The following is a 14,935-nucleotide window of genomic DNA, read 5'->3' on the forward strand; positions in this document are numbered from 1 at the left end:
TGAATGTCTTCAGGTTTTCTTTCAGATTATTTATTTATTATGTAGTGCCTACCAGCACAAAGGAACCTAATATGTTTTACAAACACAATCCTCTTCCTCATCCCTGAAATACAGCTGCCTCTAGGGGTGGAACACCGCAGCAGTTCAGTAGCAATGCTACACAACACTTTAGGTATGGAAGGTAGCTTGCACTTACTGGGTCGGTGCTTCTCTAGCACACTTGCATGCTGCAGTGATGAGAATGGCATCAGCATCTCTCTAGAACTAACACCATCTGAGATGTGACCCATATTTTCTGTCTGAAACTGCAGAGGAAGTTTACAGGGCATAGGCAGAATGCAATTACCTGGGTTCACAGGGGTATTCAGTGTTTTACTAGTGTAGCATTTACCTTGCATCAGTACTGGACTACTCTGTCCATAATACCCCATTAGAGTTTCTCCATCTTTTGAATCTGCGTCTTCCTTGAAACCTTCCTGCACTCTTTAACAGCTCTCATGCAAATCCTGGCTCCTCTTCTCCCTGAGCAGCAAAACCTCTCTTTGCAGTCAAGCTTTACGCATCCGACGAAGTGGGTATTCACCCACAAAAGCTCATGCTCCAATACGTCTGTTAGTCTATAAGGTGCCACAGGACTCTTTGCTGCTTTTACAGATCCAGACTAACACAGCTCCCCCTCTGAATCTTTATGCTGTGATAATTCCTAGCCATGTACACTTTTGACCTTTCTGTTTCATTTGCTGGGCTCTCTCCCCCTTTACGCTCATAGAGGAGATGATCCAAGAGGTCAAACCAATAAATTTTCCTTATTTACCCTACAAGTTAGGAAGCCATTTACAACACGTGTGTCTCCTGACTTGCAACTGATTTCAAAACATCAGGCACTGAAACTAACTCCAGAGAGGGAATCTCAGCTAGAAGTTTATCTAGTTTCATCGCTTGCAACAAAAGCAGAATATTGCTATTCTCCATGTGTGTGTCATTAAGGACCTGATCCAGCAAAACACTTAGACACGTGCTTAACTTTAAGCACAAGAGTAGTCCAGTTGCAGCCAAGGGACCTCATGTGTTAAAATGTTTTGCTGGATTAGAGCCAAAGTCTTACCTTCCCCTTGGTTTTTATCCAGGCACAGCTCCCATTGGCTTCAAACAAGGATTATTTGCCTGAATAAGGATTACAGTCTTCAGGCTCTAGAATATCTGCCTAAACTTTCGGAGTCCTACCCGCGATTCCTGAACACCTACCAGAGTTGTCAGCTCCACAATGTGGAAGAGCCACATATGGTCTAGCTGAGTGTAGAAGGCACCTGATATCACAGCAGAGGAGCTGTCAGTGGCGTGTAACCCATCGTGTTGCAGGTTCACTGCAGCGCAGGGTCCAGAACATTACAGAGCCTCTGGGTGTCGGTGGTATTGTTTGAGTTTGGGTGGTGTTTCCACCTCCTCCGCAGCACGGTTCTCAGCTCACAGGAGCTGTGAGGAAATCAGAAGGAAATGGAATGGGGGGAAGCTGACAGAAACCTGCAGTTACTAACCACCCTCTCTGCCCCCTCTCTGGCTGTGCGGAGGAGAGTAGTATTCAGGTGAAGTAAACAAGCAGCTGGCCTGGTAGGAAATCCAGGAGACCTGCCAGACTGTCCGTCTACAGATCACAAGCTTTCGCCTGACATCTCCATACCGAGACTGATCCAGCAGGAAAGGAGTTTTTTCCACTGGGCAACAAGATGGGTACGAATGCGATTGCAAGGTTGTATATGTTGGCGTTGGTCCTGCTTTGAGCAGGGGGTTGGACTAGATGACCTCCTGAGGTCTCTTCCAACCCTAATAATCTATGATTCTATGCTGTGTGGTTTGCAGGTTTAAATAGACAAACTGAGCACCAAATCCACGGAGCTCCCAGGAGTGACATAACTGAATGGCCAAATTCAAGCCGGCACAGAAGCTCGAGGGCAAAGCTGCGCTGCTGGCTGCTTAAGAGCATTTATTTATTTATTTTTTAGAGGGAGTGAGCACCAGGCTGCAGGGGCTTAGGAGGGCAGCAGGGGCTGGAGGAGGAGGAGTCAGAATTAATCAGGGAGCTGTTGTGGGGTTTACTCAAAGGCCACTAGGTTCTAGGTTCTAGCAGCTACACAAGGCTGCTGAACTTTGCCCCTCCCTGTGGCTTAGACGTTGCCTCTGGAACTCCAGTATGGACTAATGTAGCCATGTCTCTGTGCACGTGTGTGTGTGTGTGTGTGTGTGCGCGTGCGTGCGTGTGTGTGTGTGTTCCTAACTCCTGTCAGCAATGAGCCCCTTTCCAAATATACTGCCCTAGGGCTCTGCCGCGTCACAGTCGAGTGCATGTGACGGCATATGGCCCAGGGCATGACAAGGCTCCCCTGTGATGTTAGATACAATAAACACCAGAGGTGAACTCCTGCCTCATTGGCGTCAATGGGAGTTTGCCAGGCCAGGTTTTCAATCAAATTCTTGACCGCTGGCCAGGATGTCTTGTCTCACTTGCCTGCGTGCCAGCTTCAAAGCCACCTACTTTGGAGTCCCTGCCCCTGTGCCCGTTACTCCTGGGGATTACTTCCCTTGGTGCACTCCCTCTACCTGCAGGACAGTTCCTCCTTTCAGTTTGACTCCCAGTCCCCGCTGTGCTCCAGGTGGCACCATCACAGGCTGGGAGGGCCATTGGTCCGAGCCCTTATGGCCATCACGTGCCTGCAACAGGGGCCCAATTGCAAACCTGGGAAGCCCAGATGGTTGCCTCAAGCTTTGGGTTTGGGTGGAGGGCCCAGAGCAGGAGCCTAAGGAAATGTTTCTAAGCCAGGGGTCCTCAACCCTATAGAACATAAGAACCTCCATACTAGATCAGACCAAAGGTCCATCTAGCCCAGTATCTTGTCTCTGACAGTGGCCAATGCCAGGTGCCCCAGAGGGAATGAACAGAGCAGGGAATCATCAAGTGATCCATTCCCTGTCGCCCATTCCCAGCTTCTGGCAAACAGACACTAGGGACACCATCCCTGCCTATCCTGGCTAATAGCCATTGATGGATCTATCCTCCACGAATATATCTAGTTCTTTTTGGGTGGAGGGCCCTTATGGACATCTGGGCTGGAGTCTGAGGTTCAACAGTAACAATCTCATCTCCTGCCCAGTCAACAGGTGACCAACAGGGGGATATTTTCGCCTGCCAGTGGCCACGCTTTACACTGCAGAAATAATAATTCCCTCCCTTCACTAAAAATGCCCATTTTCATATGTCTGACCCCTTTTGCAGCCTGATTCTGCTGACTAAGCATGTTTAGGCATAGTGAGCTCTCGACAGCTGGATGTCAAAGGGGGGTGCTAGGTTTTTGGGCAGGCAGCTTTTCCTCAGTGCTGTTTGTCTGAACGTATCTTCCTCTTGCATAGATTGATGTAAATCAGGAGTAACTCCACTGAAGTCACCAGACCGATAGTGGTATCGGGCCTTCTGTGGGCTGGTTGGGTTGTTTTCCCCATTAGCAGATGAGCAAGGACTACAGGTCGATAGGAGCGAGAATGCTGGAGGGTTTCAGAGAGCTGAGAAATCTAGACTGTGTGTGTGTGACGCGAGGGGGGGGTGTTATACTATATGAGAGAGAGAGAGAGAGAGGCTTAGCTGCGGGGCTGAGTGGAGTGCAGTGCTAATCTATTCGGAAAGGAAATCTATTGTGAGGGAGGCAGGCCATAGAGGGTTGGCAAAGGAGGTGGTTCTAGCTATCTCTGTCTGCCTAATTATGAATGGTATTTCTTTATTCACTGATCCATTCCTATTTCTCCTGCCATCTCCTTAATTTCCAGAAGGTGCAATTCACTGGGAATTTAGATCCTCTCCCTGTATCTTTTAGGTTACCCAACACACCCACACCCACAGCCTGATATAGCTACTTGTCCACATTGTTACAAAGTGCCCTGTTCCATGCTCTTGTTAAAGATTTTCTCCCAGATTTCTTATTCCCCCTCTCTCTCTCTCTCTCTCTCTCTCTCTTTCTTTCTGTGCCAGGAATTCTAGTCCCAGATGAACCAATGCTCCGTGGCTCTGCTATTTCCCGTTTTCCCCCCACCCTTCAGCAGCGAGATGGGAAAAGACTGAACTAAAAAGAAAAAAAAGAAAGAAAAAATCAAAGCTGCACATATTGGATCCAGATGTGCTCCCTTGTATACAGCCCTCTCCAGCAATTTAATTAAATTCCCCCAGACAGCCAGGAGGGTTTCTTAATGATCAAATTTCCCTGGCTCTCCTCCTAAAATGCCCTCTCTCTCTCTCTCCCTTGCTCTGTCTCCCTGATGGATAGCCAACTGCATTCTTCCTGCAATCAGCCCAGCCAAAGAGATCTGGAAAGAGGGCAGCTCCCACCTCTATTATTCTAGCAGGGCACAGAATGCTTGTGGCTGGCGGTGGCCAGCGAAGCTTTTATTCACAAGGCAATCGCTGCTTGTTTCCCTAAAAATGCACTTCTTCCAGCTCTGGAATCTGGAGTCACTTCCCCACCGGGAAGGTTTGGCTTGCAGGGTTTGGAGCTGGATACCTAGAGTGGGAGAGATTTGAAGAAGGATGTTATACACATGGATACTTTGGCGCCCTTCTCCTCATTGGGATGAGGGACAATAAAGAGGCATTCACCTATGCCTTGGGGGTCATAAATATTCATTAATAAGACGGGGCTTGACCCATTGGGTACCTCTGGCCATTACACTGCCAGAGGCAGTTTTTGATCTGCCTTTGGCACTGAGCATGGCCCCCCCCCCAAACTAATTTCTGACCAGCCGGGGCTATTCTGAGATGGAGAAGGGCCTGCCTGGCCAGAGCCGCAGACTGCTATTGCACTGCACCGTGCCCGTGGCATGTCACGTCTCAGGGCTATAAATGGCCATGATGGGGCAAAAGCCTGAGACCTTTAAATATGGTTAGTGAGAAACTCTGCTAGGCTGACAGGGCCGTTTCTGCAGCTGGCTCTGCTTGTCTTATCGCCAGCAGTAGATCTTTGATGGCAGAAAAAAAGATTTAGCTAAGTTCCTGGAGGATCGGTCCAGCAATGGCTATTAGCAAGGGATGCAACCCCATGCCCTGGGTGTAGGGTGACCAGACAGCAAATGTGAAAAATCAGGACGGGGATGGGGGGTAATAGGAGCCTATATAAGAAAAAGACCCAAAAATTGGGACTGTCCCTATAAAATCAGGACATCTGGTCACCCTTCCTGGGTGTCCTTAGCCTCTGATTGCCAGAAGCTGGGACTGGATGACAGGAGATGGATCATTTGATAATTGGCCCTGTTCTGTTCATTCCCTCTGAAGCATCTGGCACCGGCCACTGTCGGCAGACAGGATACTGGGCTAGATGGACCATTGGTCTGACCCAGTCTGGCCATTCTAATGGTCTTATGAGAAAGAGCTGATAACCACCCCTCCCCCAGAAAGGTGGTGGAGCTTGTGAGAGCCAGGCCTGAATGATGATGCTAATACCTCATGCTTATCTAGCGCTGCCTTTCACATGAGTACTCGTGATTGACAGATGGGGAAACAATGACCTAGGATCAGAGGGGCAGCCATGTTAGTCTGGATCTGTAAAAGCAGCAAAGAGTCCTGTGACACCTTATAGACTAACAGATGTATTGGAGCATGAGCTTTCGTGGGTGAATACCTACTTGGTCGAATGCATGTATTCACCCACGAAAGCTCATGCTCCAATATTTCTGTTAGTCTATAAGGTGCCACAGGACTCTTTGCTGCTTTTAGTGACCTAAGAGGGGCTCTGTGACTTGCACGTGATGGCACAGCAAGTCAGTGGCAGACCTGGAACTACACCCCTGGAGTCCTGAAACCCAGCCTCACTGCTCTGACCACTAGCCCACACTGCAGAGGCAGGCAGCAAATGCTTGTTCCTGCTCCCATTAATGGCAATGGGAAAATGGCCATTGACTTCGATGGGCTGGCTCAAACCCCAAGGGGTGGATGCTTCCCCAGGTGGCATGGGGATAGAACCAGTCTGTGTGATCAGGGCAGTAGAAATGCAGTAGGAGGAATTATTCTCAGTGTCACAACATATCTCATTAACACATACACTCTTTGAGCTGTTTCTAAGCCCCTTAATAGATGAAGAGGAAAAATGTGGTAAACCCATACAAACATTTAATGTGTTTGGTAGCACGAGGGATTTTTTTTTTCTGTTTTCCTTGTGTGGGGCTATAAGACATGTTCATTGCCCCCATCCAGAGTGGTGCATGTAGGAAACCTCAGTGCCTGGTGATGCCACACAACGCCTCTCCTCCCCCGCCCCCAATGCACTAATGTCTGCAAAGTGCTTGGAGCTCCCCTTCTGAGGAGCGAACTGTTGTAACTGTGTCACTGTGCAGCAATGAACCCAGGAGCCTCAGGCCTGATAGCCCACTGCCACAACTGAATAGTTACCCTCAGGGACCAGCCCCCTGGGTCACATAGGGGATGGAGTGTCCTGTGGTGTCATTAAACCATGATTTGAGGCCTGCCGTAACTCAGCCAGAGATTAGGGCAGAGGTGGGCAAACTTTGGCCTGCGGGATCATCCTGCCCAGCCTTGAGCTCCCGGTTGGGGAGGCTAGCCCCCGGCCCCTCTCCCACTGTTCCCCTCCCCCGCAGCCTCAGCTCGCTGTACCACCAGCACTCTGGGCAGTGCAGTGGTGTGGCTGGCTCTGGCCGGGCGGCGTGGCTGCCAGTCCTGCTGCTCTTGAGTGGCATCGTAAGGGGGCGGGGGGGTAGGATAAGGGGCAGGGGGTCCTGGGGCAGTCAGGGGACAGGCAGCAGTTGAATAGGATGGAGGTTCGGGGGACAGGCAACAGGGAGGGTTGGAGAGGCATAGGAGTCCCAGGGGGGGGTCCTGTCAGGGGGCAGGGTTGTGGATAGGGGTCAGGGAAGTCAGAGGACAGGGAGCAGGGGGCGGTTGGATGGGGCAGAGGTTCGGGGGGGGCGATCAGGGGACGGGGAACAGGGAGAGTTGGATATGCATGGGAATCCCAGCAGGCCTGTCAGGGGGTAGGGGTGTGGATAGGGGTTGGGGAAGTCAGGGGACAGGGAGCAGGGGGGGGTTGGAGAGGGGGTAGGGTCCCAGGCGGTTAGGGGCAGGTGGTCCCGGGAGGGGGTGGTCAGGGGACAAGGAGAAGGGGGGGGTTGGAGGGGTCAGGGTATCTGAGGGGGCCATCAGGGGGCGGGAAGTGGGAGGGGGCAGATAGGGGCAGGATCCAGGCTCTTTGGGGAGGCACAGCCTTCCCTATCTGGCCTTCCATACAGTTTTGGAACCCCGATGTGGCCCTCAGAACAAAAAGTTTGCCCACTTCTTGGGCTGGGGGTCTGTGCCAGAAGTGGGTGAGCAGCTCTGGCCTGCGATGTGCAGCGAGTCAGAGTAGATGATCACGATGGGCCCTTCTGCCCTTAGAGTCTATGGGACGAAGCCCATTGTAGGCAACAAGAGACTTTCCTGAGCCAGATCCCACTGAAGCCAATGCTTTGGGGCAGGCTCTTTGCTGGCTCACAGGCTCCGTGCCAGACTCAGGCCCCAGGAGCCAGTGCTCTGGGGAGGAAAGGAACAATTGCGAGCTGGGTGGGGGGTGACAGATGGGTCTTTATGGACCTCACCACAGCTTTCCTGTATGCCCTTGGGCAAGTCACTTAGCATCTCAGTTCCCCATCTGTAACATGCCCTGCCTGTGAGCTTGTGGGGTGCTCAGATATTACAGCAAGGCGGACTTGCTAAGTACCATAGGTAACTCACCCTGCAGCACCAGGGTTTGGGGACAGGGCACTCAATGGGCAGGCGATGTAAGGCTCTGCATAGTGGTAGATTCTGTTTCTTCCTCACCCCCAGAGGTTTGTTTGCTGTGCCCTGATGAGGGACAGTGGATCCGCAACATTGTACAAAAGTGCCCCCTGCACACCTATGCACACCTGGCCCTTTGGGGCTCTTGTTCTAGCTTGGATGGCAGCACTGCTATGCTCTGCATTCCTGGGGGCCTGCTGTGTCCTGCTGAGGAAACCGGGGGGGGGGGGGTTAAAGGGCCTCCCCACAGCTGCACCTCTGCTCCAGTTTAAAACAGCTGGGGAAGGTGGAGGGGATTGGATTGCATAGGACTGGCCCTGGGCTACATCCCATTCATTGCCAGTCAAATCTGCTTCTGTTAGTACAGCACCTAGCACATTGGCGGCGGGGGCGGGGGCTCATCCACAACTGGGGGTCCTAGGCGCTAGGCTACTAAACCTAACTATGCTGGACTGCAGGAGCTGAGCTCAGAGAACCCGTCTAGGCCCCAGGGAGAGCTGTCTGCCTGCTGGTAACTCTCACCACAGTTGGCATTTATGCCTCTCCCCTGATTTCTTGTGGGGGCGGGGGGTCAGCAGGGAAGCCAAGAATTGACTGTGGAGTCTGGTGTCCCTTCTCAGCGCTAGAGGGGGACAGGCAACTCCAGGGCTGGGCTGAGGCGCACAGCAGGGGGCAGTGTGAGGGAACTTGTCATTACCCATAGTAGGTGAATTGGAGGCTGAGCCACAGACGATAAGAGTCTACTACTGCTATGTGCTAACAGCATTAAACCATGGGTTAAAAGGGTAGCGGCGCATGGTTTTAGCCCTGGCGGTCACAAGTTCAAACCCCACTGGTAGCTCAAGTGAGGGGCTGTTATACTTAGTTTGTGGGGGAGAGGCTCTCGGGCAAGTGCTATAACCCCACCCTTTTGCTCTGCCTCCTACAGGAGATGGAAAGAGGGGGATGGAGGGAGCATTTCATGACTACATGTCAGAAAAATGCCAGATTATTTGGGCTGCATGCCTTCTCTGCCCCCGCCCCGCCCCCCTCCCTCCAGGGACGCAACCCTGTGTTGAAATTTGGATTCATTCCGTTAAAAAAACCAAACCCATCATCAGCCCTGCTTCCCTTATTGTTAACTTTCCAACGATCCAAATGCCTGGAAATGCCAATAGCATCGTTAAAAGCAAATCAAAACCCCAGGCTAACACCACCCTCCCCCTCCAGCCCACCCAGCCATGTTCAAACCCTGTCGGCCCTGGGAGAGGGGCAGGGGCGATGTTGGCTGTAGGCTCACTGGCTTCATTTGCCTAGAGAGCTTGGGCTCAGGAAGTCGTCTCCTGGGGCTGCAAGGCAAGAGGGGAGCAGGCTAGGGCCTGCTGCAGATGGAGGAGAAAGCTAACAGCAGCCTTGCAGGCACACACGCAGCTGAGCTCTTCCCTGCAGAAAGTCCTGTTTATCTGGGCCAGGCACATAAGCAAGGTAACAGACCTGGTGCTGGGCCCTGCAGGTGTGAGTGGGCACTGGAGAGGGGGAGGGTTTTTTGGGGAGACAGGAGGTAGTATTTCAGGAAGGCAACCGTCCCGCCCCACTGGAATTTCAGCGCCCTGGGATGACACTAGTTTTGGATTTCTGCAGCATCTTGACACGCCCTTGGGATTAAAGTGTTTTGCAGATAGTGCGGCTGATTCTCAGCCGCCTTGCACTTTTTGTAGCCATTTACACCATGCAAAGTGGATGGCTATAAAGCTCCTAGGCTGTTGGGTTAGGCCAGTTGGACTCTTTACTAGTCTCTGAGTACCCTGATGGGCTGCATCTCCCAGTGGCTCCAAAATGTATTTCTCTGCCTCGATTCTGCTCCTGCAGGAGAAGTCAGCTCCCGGGCAGGGAGGAAAAGTCTGGAGGGGAGGGCTCTGAACAAATCCTTCTTCCAGCATCTCAGTATATGGGGAAATTAAAGTAGCAAAAGGAAGAAAGCAAGTGAGACGAGATGATCACAATGGAGCCGTCAGGACCTGTGGACCAAAGAAAGCCTGGAGGAACAGCAACATGAAAGCAGACCAGAGAAGGGACCGTAGCTGGAAGCTGTGTCTGAAGAACTCCGTTGGAAATAGAGCTGTAACCGATCACCTCCGCCAACATATTTTCACCGTTTGCATCTCCAACTTCCAGGTGCTAGGCCTCAGGTCTGACAGGTCTGGCTGCCTAAGAGCCTGGAGAGTTTTCCCAGGAAAACGCTGATGAAAGATTGAGTGAGATTCACACTCGTTCCAGGGCAGAACTAGTGGCAAGGGAGCGTGCCCCTTCCCCAAATTACAAACTGCTGATTAATTGGTGACAGAGAGGAGGCCAGGCTGTGGCTTACTGGCTTGGCCTCACAGTCTTCTGACCGCAGGGTTCTGACCTACCCATCAAGGCGGGGCAGTTGTCAGGGTTCATTTTCTCCCAAGGGGGCTAGCAAACACCCAGCTGTGATGCCCACAGCCCTTTCCAACCAAGGCGCAAGTAAACGTTACAAAGTGCTGTCGTGCTCATGGGGCGCGAGCAGAAAGGCAGACACGAGGATAGGCTGGGACATGCTGGCTGCACGTGAGTGGCACCTTGCCGGTGTTCGTTTTGCACGGCCAACAAGGAGACCATGGCAAACATCTATCAGCCAGCCGGAGTACAGGTGTAGGAGCTGGGAACATCTCAGCCTCTCAGCTTGTTGTACAGACAAAACTACACAGGATCTTTTCAGGGGGCAAGACAAAGATGCCACATTTATTATGATAACAATCTGATTTATGACCAATAACTAATATCTTAATCCTTATACACACACATTATACCTAATACCTATACACACACACACACATAACATCCATCAGATGTTCTGCAGCTGCTGCATAGTTACCAGTCCTGAAGATAGCTTAAGTTCATGGCTTGATTTTGCAGCTTGGGTTCGTAGCTTGCGGTGGCTAACTGGCCAGGAAAGTCGGGCACAAGGATTTCTGTTGGGCATGCACCGATGTCCTTCCATGTTGACAGCAGAATGTTACCTTCCAAAGTCTCCCATCTCATCCATCCTTTTTTGTAGGCTTTAGTTTGAATCCAGAGTCTCTAGGTCTTGCACTGTCACGCTGCCTCTGGGTTTGGTGACTGATCACCCATCAATTGCAGGTGTGACTTTCAGCCTGGGACCTGGCTTTGATCTTCCTTCTATTGTACCTTTTCTTTTTAGGGTGGACTCTTCTTACTTTGTTAGGGCTCTTGTCTGCATCTTCAGTCGGTGGGGTTTGAACTTTATTTCATCAGGACAGGCTGGGGCTTGGAGGTTGATTCCATCATCCATACATACCTCAGTCACACATCTAAACTAAACTAATAAGATTACAGCAGGGTTTGCAAACATGAAGGTTGCAGGAGGCTTTTACAAAATGGAGTGAGTGTTTTAAAGTGGGGTTTGAATTACAATATGACAAACAGTGAACAGAAGTTACAGTATAGACAAGTGTAGTGGATGGTGAACAGAAGTTACATTAATAAAGTGAACAATTAAAAACAACTTCATTTATCAGCTCTACAAGCTGACTTGGGGTCTTTGCTAAAACTTAAAGGCCTGAGGCTCCTCTCACTTGCACTCATTTAGCCTTGGTGTAAATCCCTGGATTTTTGTGGCTTTATGCCTTGTCTGCATGAGAGGACAATCAGGTTCTTAGTGCTCGCAAGCCCAGGCTCTGCCCCTCTAAGCAATGACTCTGTCTTGGCACCTACACAGTACAGTGAAGGGCACTGGAGAAGACCCTTGGTAGGGAATTTGTTCTGCCATACGGTGCAGGAACTGCTGTGCCCTACCCCAGGATCGTCTTCACAGACTCTCCATTCCCCCCTGCTCCTCTCCACCTCTCGGCCTCCCTCCGTCTGCTCCCCGCAGAGATAGCTTCAGCACTCGGCGCGCTGTCTCCTCAGAGCTGCCTTGCTTGAGGCCACAAACTCACTTTTCATGCCGTACTCAGACACGCTCCTGAGCACACAGCGGGCATGGGTCGCGGAGCGAGCTGGGAACCAGACATGGCTTTTTTCCAGCTGCAGGTCAGAGTCACGGCCCTGAGGAATCACAGGGCCCTGGGTGCCTACATCCCATCACGAGTATGGCCATAGCTCAGAAAACACAAAGGACCCCCATCACTACTACCCCAGCCCCACACTGTGATCATGGCCCTAAGAAACACAGGCACTCCCCCAGAGTTATACAGCCCTTGGAAAGCCAGTCTGCAAACCAAACTGCACCATGCATCGAGAGCCCAGCAGGATGATACAACGTCCAGGGAGAAAGAACATGGGGTGGGTGTGTGAGGAAGGAGAGGAATACTCATAAAGCAGGCTGAAGCTAGGAGAAACGGGGTAGTAACTAGAGACAGATGGAGCTGGGTAGCAAACGAGGCATTTTTTATTAACAGAAAGGTTAACAGGCAGATTCATTTCTGAAGACAGGAGCCTGACATTTGAACCTGCGGGGGTATCAAATGTCGCTGAGTGGCAGTTATCAAAGGTAAGTCCCACTTCCTCCGTTTCAAAATTAGGACAGCACCAGTGCAGAGAGGACGAGGCCCCTGGTCATGGTGACTAGTCATTGGACTTGCCACTGTTGAAAAAATCTTTTGCTTCAGCAGTGTGTGGCATGATGGGCTCAGGCCCTGCAATGATGCAGGCCCTGGAAGGACCTAGATTGTCCTTCTGACTAAAGCAGTGTGACTAACAGACTCTTTGGTTTGCTGGCCATTCGGGGCAGGGAGTGGTGGTGGTTTTGGATTGAATGAAAAAAAACTTTTAAAGTTTTTTGGGGGTGAATTGAAAAGTCGAAAAAAATTGTTTCAGTTAAAATATTTCTGGTTCAGTTTTGAGCATCATAAACCATTTTATTTTTTTAAAATGTAAAATTAAAGGATAGTTTGAAACAAAAAGGTCATTTTCAATTGGGAAATCTAAAGGTTTTGATCGTTGGAATGTTGGGGGGGGGGCTATTAGGGTTGGTTTTTTTGTTTGTTTGTTTTTTAACCAAAACAATTCAGTGGAAATGACACAAATTTGCAAAATGCTCCAGTGTCACTGACTCTGCACTGGGGGGAGGGCCCAGCTCTACCTCTGAATCTTTGCTGTTTCTCCCCTAGGACTCCATGTGCCATGCCACATGGCCTGTACTTCTGCTGATGCTGCTACAAGGCAGAGGGTGACAGGATTAACATGGGAAAAGGGCTACACTGGGGCAAAAGCATGTCCATAACTTTGGGTTCAGCGGCCCCAGAGCAGCCAGCACGATGCGCTATAGCGAGATGTGGCCGAAGCCAGTTGGGTAGAATTTCAATCAATCATACGGATGTTTATTTTAAGCATTTTTGTCTCTGTTTAGCTATTTAAATTTTCACGCCTGCATGAAAATATGGGCCTCAGACAATGACAGTAATTACTGAATGACAGTAAACGCGGTGCGATTCAAAAAGTTAAAGCATTGTACGTGCAAATTGTGACCATCACAGCACAATGGACAAAGTGACAAAAAATCCTTAAATCAAATGCTAAGAAGTTGTCAAGCTGCTTTTTTCTTACTTTGCCTAGCTGTGAAGTTTGATTAGTGATGGACATATTTTTTGGTTGGTTTGTGTGCAGCTAGTGCAATCAAAGGTTACTGATTAAAAGCTAACCCTGCCTAGCCTACCCTTACCTCACAAGAGACTGCATCAGTCTTCAAGGACTGAATGAGAAGCTGCAGCTTCTGTGAGGGCCACTTAGTGGGTGCTACAAGGGACATGCTGCAATTACAAGCGTTTTCCCCTACTTACAAGTGGGGCGAGCAAGGCTGAGAGCCTGAGTGAAATTCTGGCCCCATTGAAACCAATGGCAAAAGGCCCATTGACATCAGTGGGGTCAGACTTTCACCTGAAAAGATTTGTTCCGTGACAGACGGGGCCAGTGTCAAAGACAGGATTAGAATGCAGGACTGAGCCTCTTTTGCTTAGACCAGCGCTCTCTCCATGCAAAACCTTATATCAGCAAAAATTGAAAAAAAAAATCACTGAAAACAATTCTTAAAATGTGACACATCTTCTGGGTTTTGTAAAGCCAAGTGGTGCTATTGTCCTAGCCCTAGAGAACCCACAAGAGCGATTGACCATAAGCAAAGAGGAAAATGACCTGCCTATTTTCACTGGCCAACTGAGTGAGTTGTAAGAACTAAATAAGCAGTAATGTAGTTTGGTTTATGGTTGTTGCAGTTGCAATAACTTAAACTTAGTTTTAGCATCTTATTAAATCTTGGGTATTTCTAAGGCAGCTATCACCAAGGTTTCTCAGTGCCACATAGCTTATGTGAAGTATGTGTTTATTTCAAATGTTTGCTCTCCAGGAGCACCTCACGAAAAACAAGGAGACAAGCAGGCATACAATCAAACCCCTGTGTTTTTCAGAGGCCTCTGAATCCGAACCCTTCCTGCACCATCAGACAGTGCTTAGGGCACGAAAAGGTGCTACCCTCCCTGTCTCGCCTGGGTTGCTGCTGGCATGTCCTCTATGTTGTTAAGTCCCATAAATTACAGCTTATGGGGGGGGGTCACTGGGCCACATGCACCTTCCTACCATGTCAAGGTGCAGGCCCCAGGGAAGCTTCCAGAAGTCTAGATGAGCGATATGATATAGGACACTTTGGATGGGCTTTTTTTCAAAGGCCAGCACTGAACACAATACCAGGCACCATTTCAGGGGTTTTTTTCCATTAGCAAGGACTTCCTTAGATACGTCAGAAATATCAGTCACACCATGTGGCCCTGCATTTCAGGGAAACCAGGACATGAACTATGCAGGACAAAGAGTATTGCTAAGATAGAGCACCCCACAATGTTCTATTGATGGGATCAAACCATAGATGGCACAAAAATAATCAAACATTTGTATCACAGCATGTGAGACTTTGTGTGCCGTTTGTTACTGACCTATAGACACAGCGCAACCTCTATCGCCATGCCATAGTAATGGGCCAGCCAGCTCCAGATAAGGTCCATCACTTAGACCAACAGCTGAGTAATCATTTCAGGCTGGCTCTGTTAATGGGACAGAGCACCTGAGCCATTTGTCTGGAGCTGTGATCCCAAAAGGTAAAAATGTGTACTTTTAAAC

The sequence above is a fragment of the Gopherus flavomarginatus genome, chromosome 17 (assembly GCF_025201925.1).
Source record: "Gopherus flavomarginatus isolate rGopFla2 chromosome 17, rGopFla2.mat.asm, whole genome shotgun sequence".
In the NCBI taxonomy this organism is placed as follows: domain Eukaryota; kingdom Metazoa; phylum Chordata; order Testudines; family Testudinidae; genus Gopherus; species Gopherus flavomarginatus.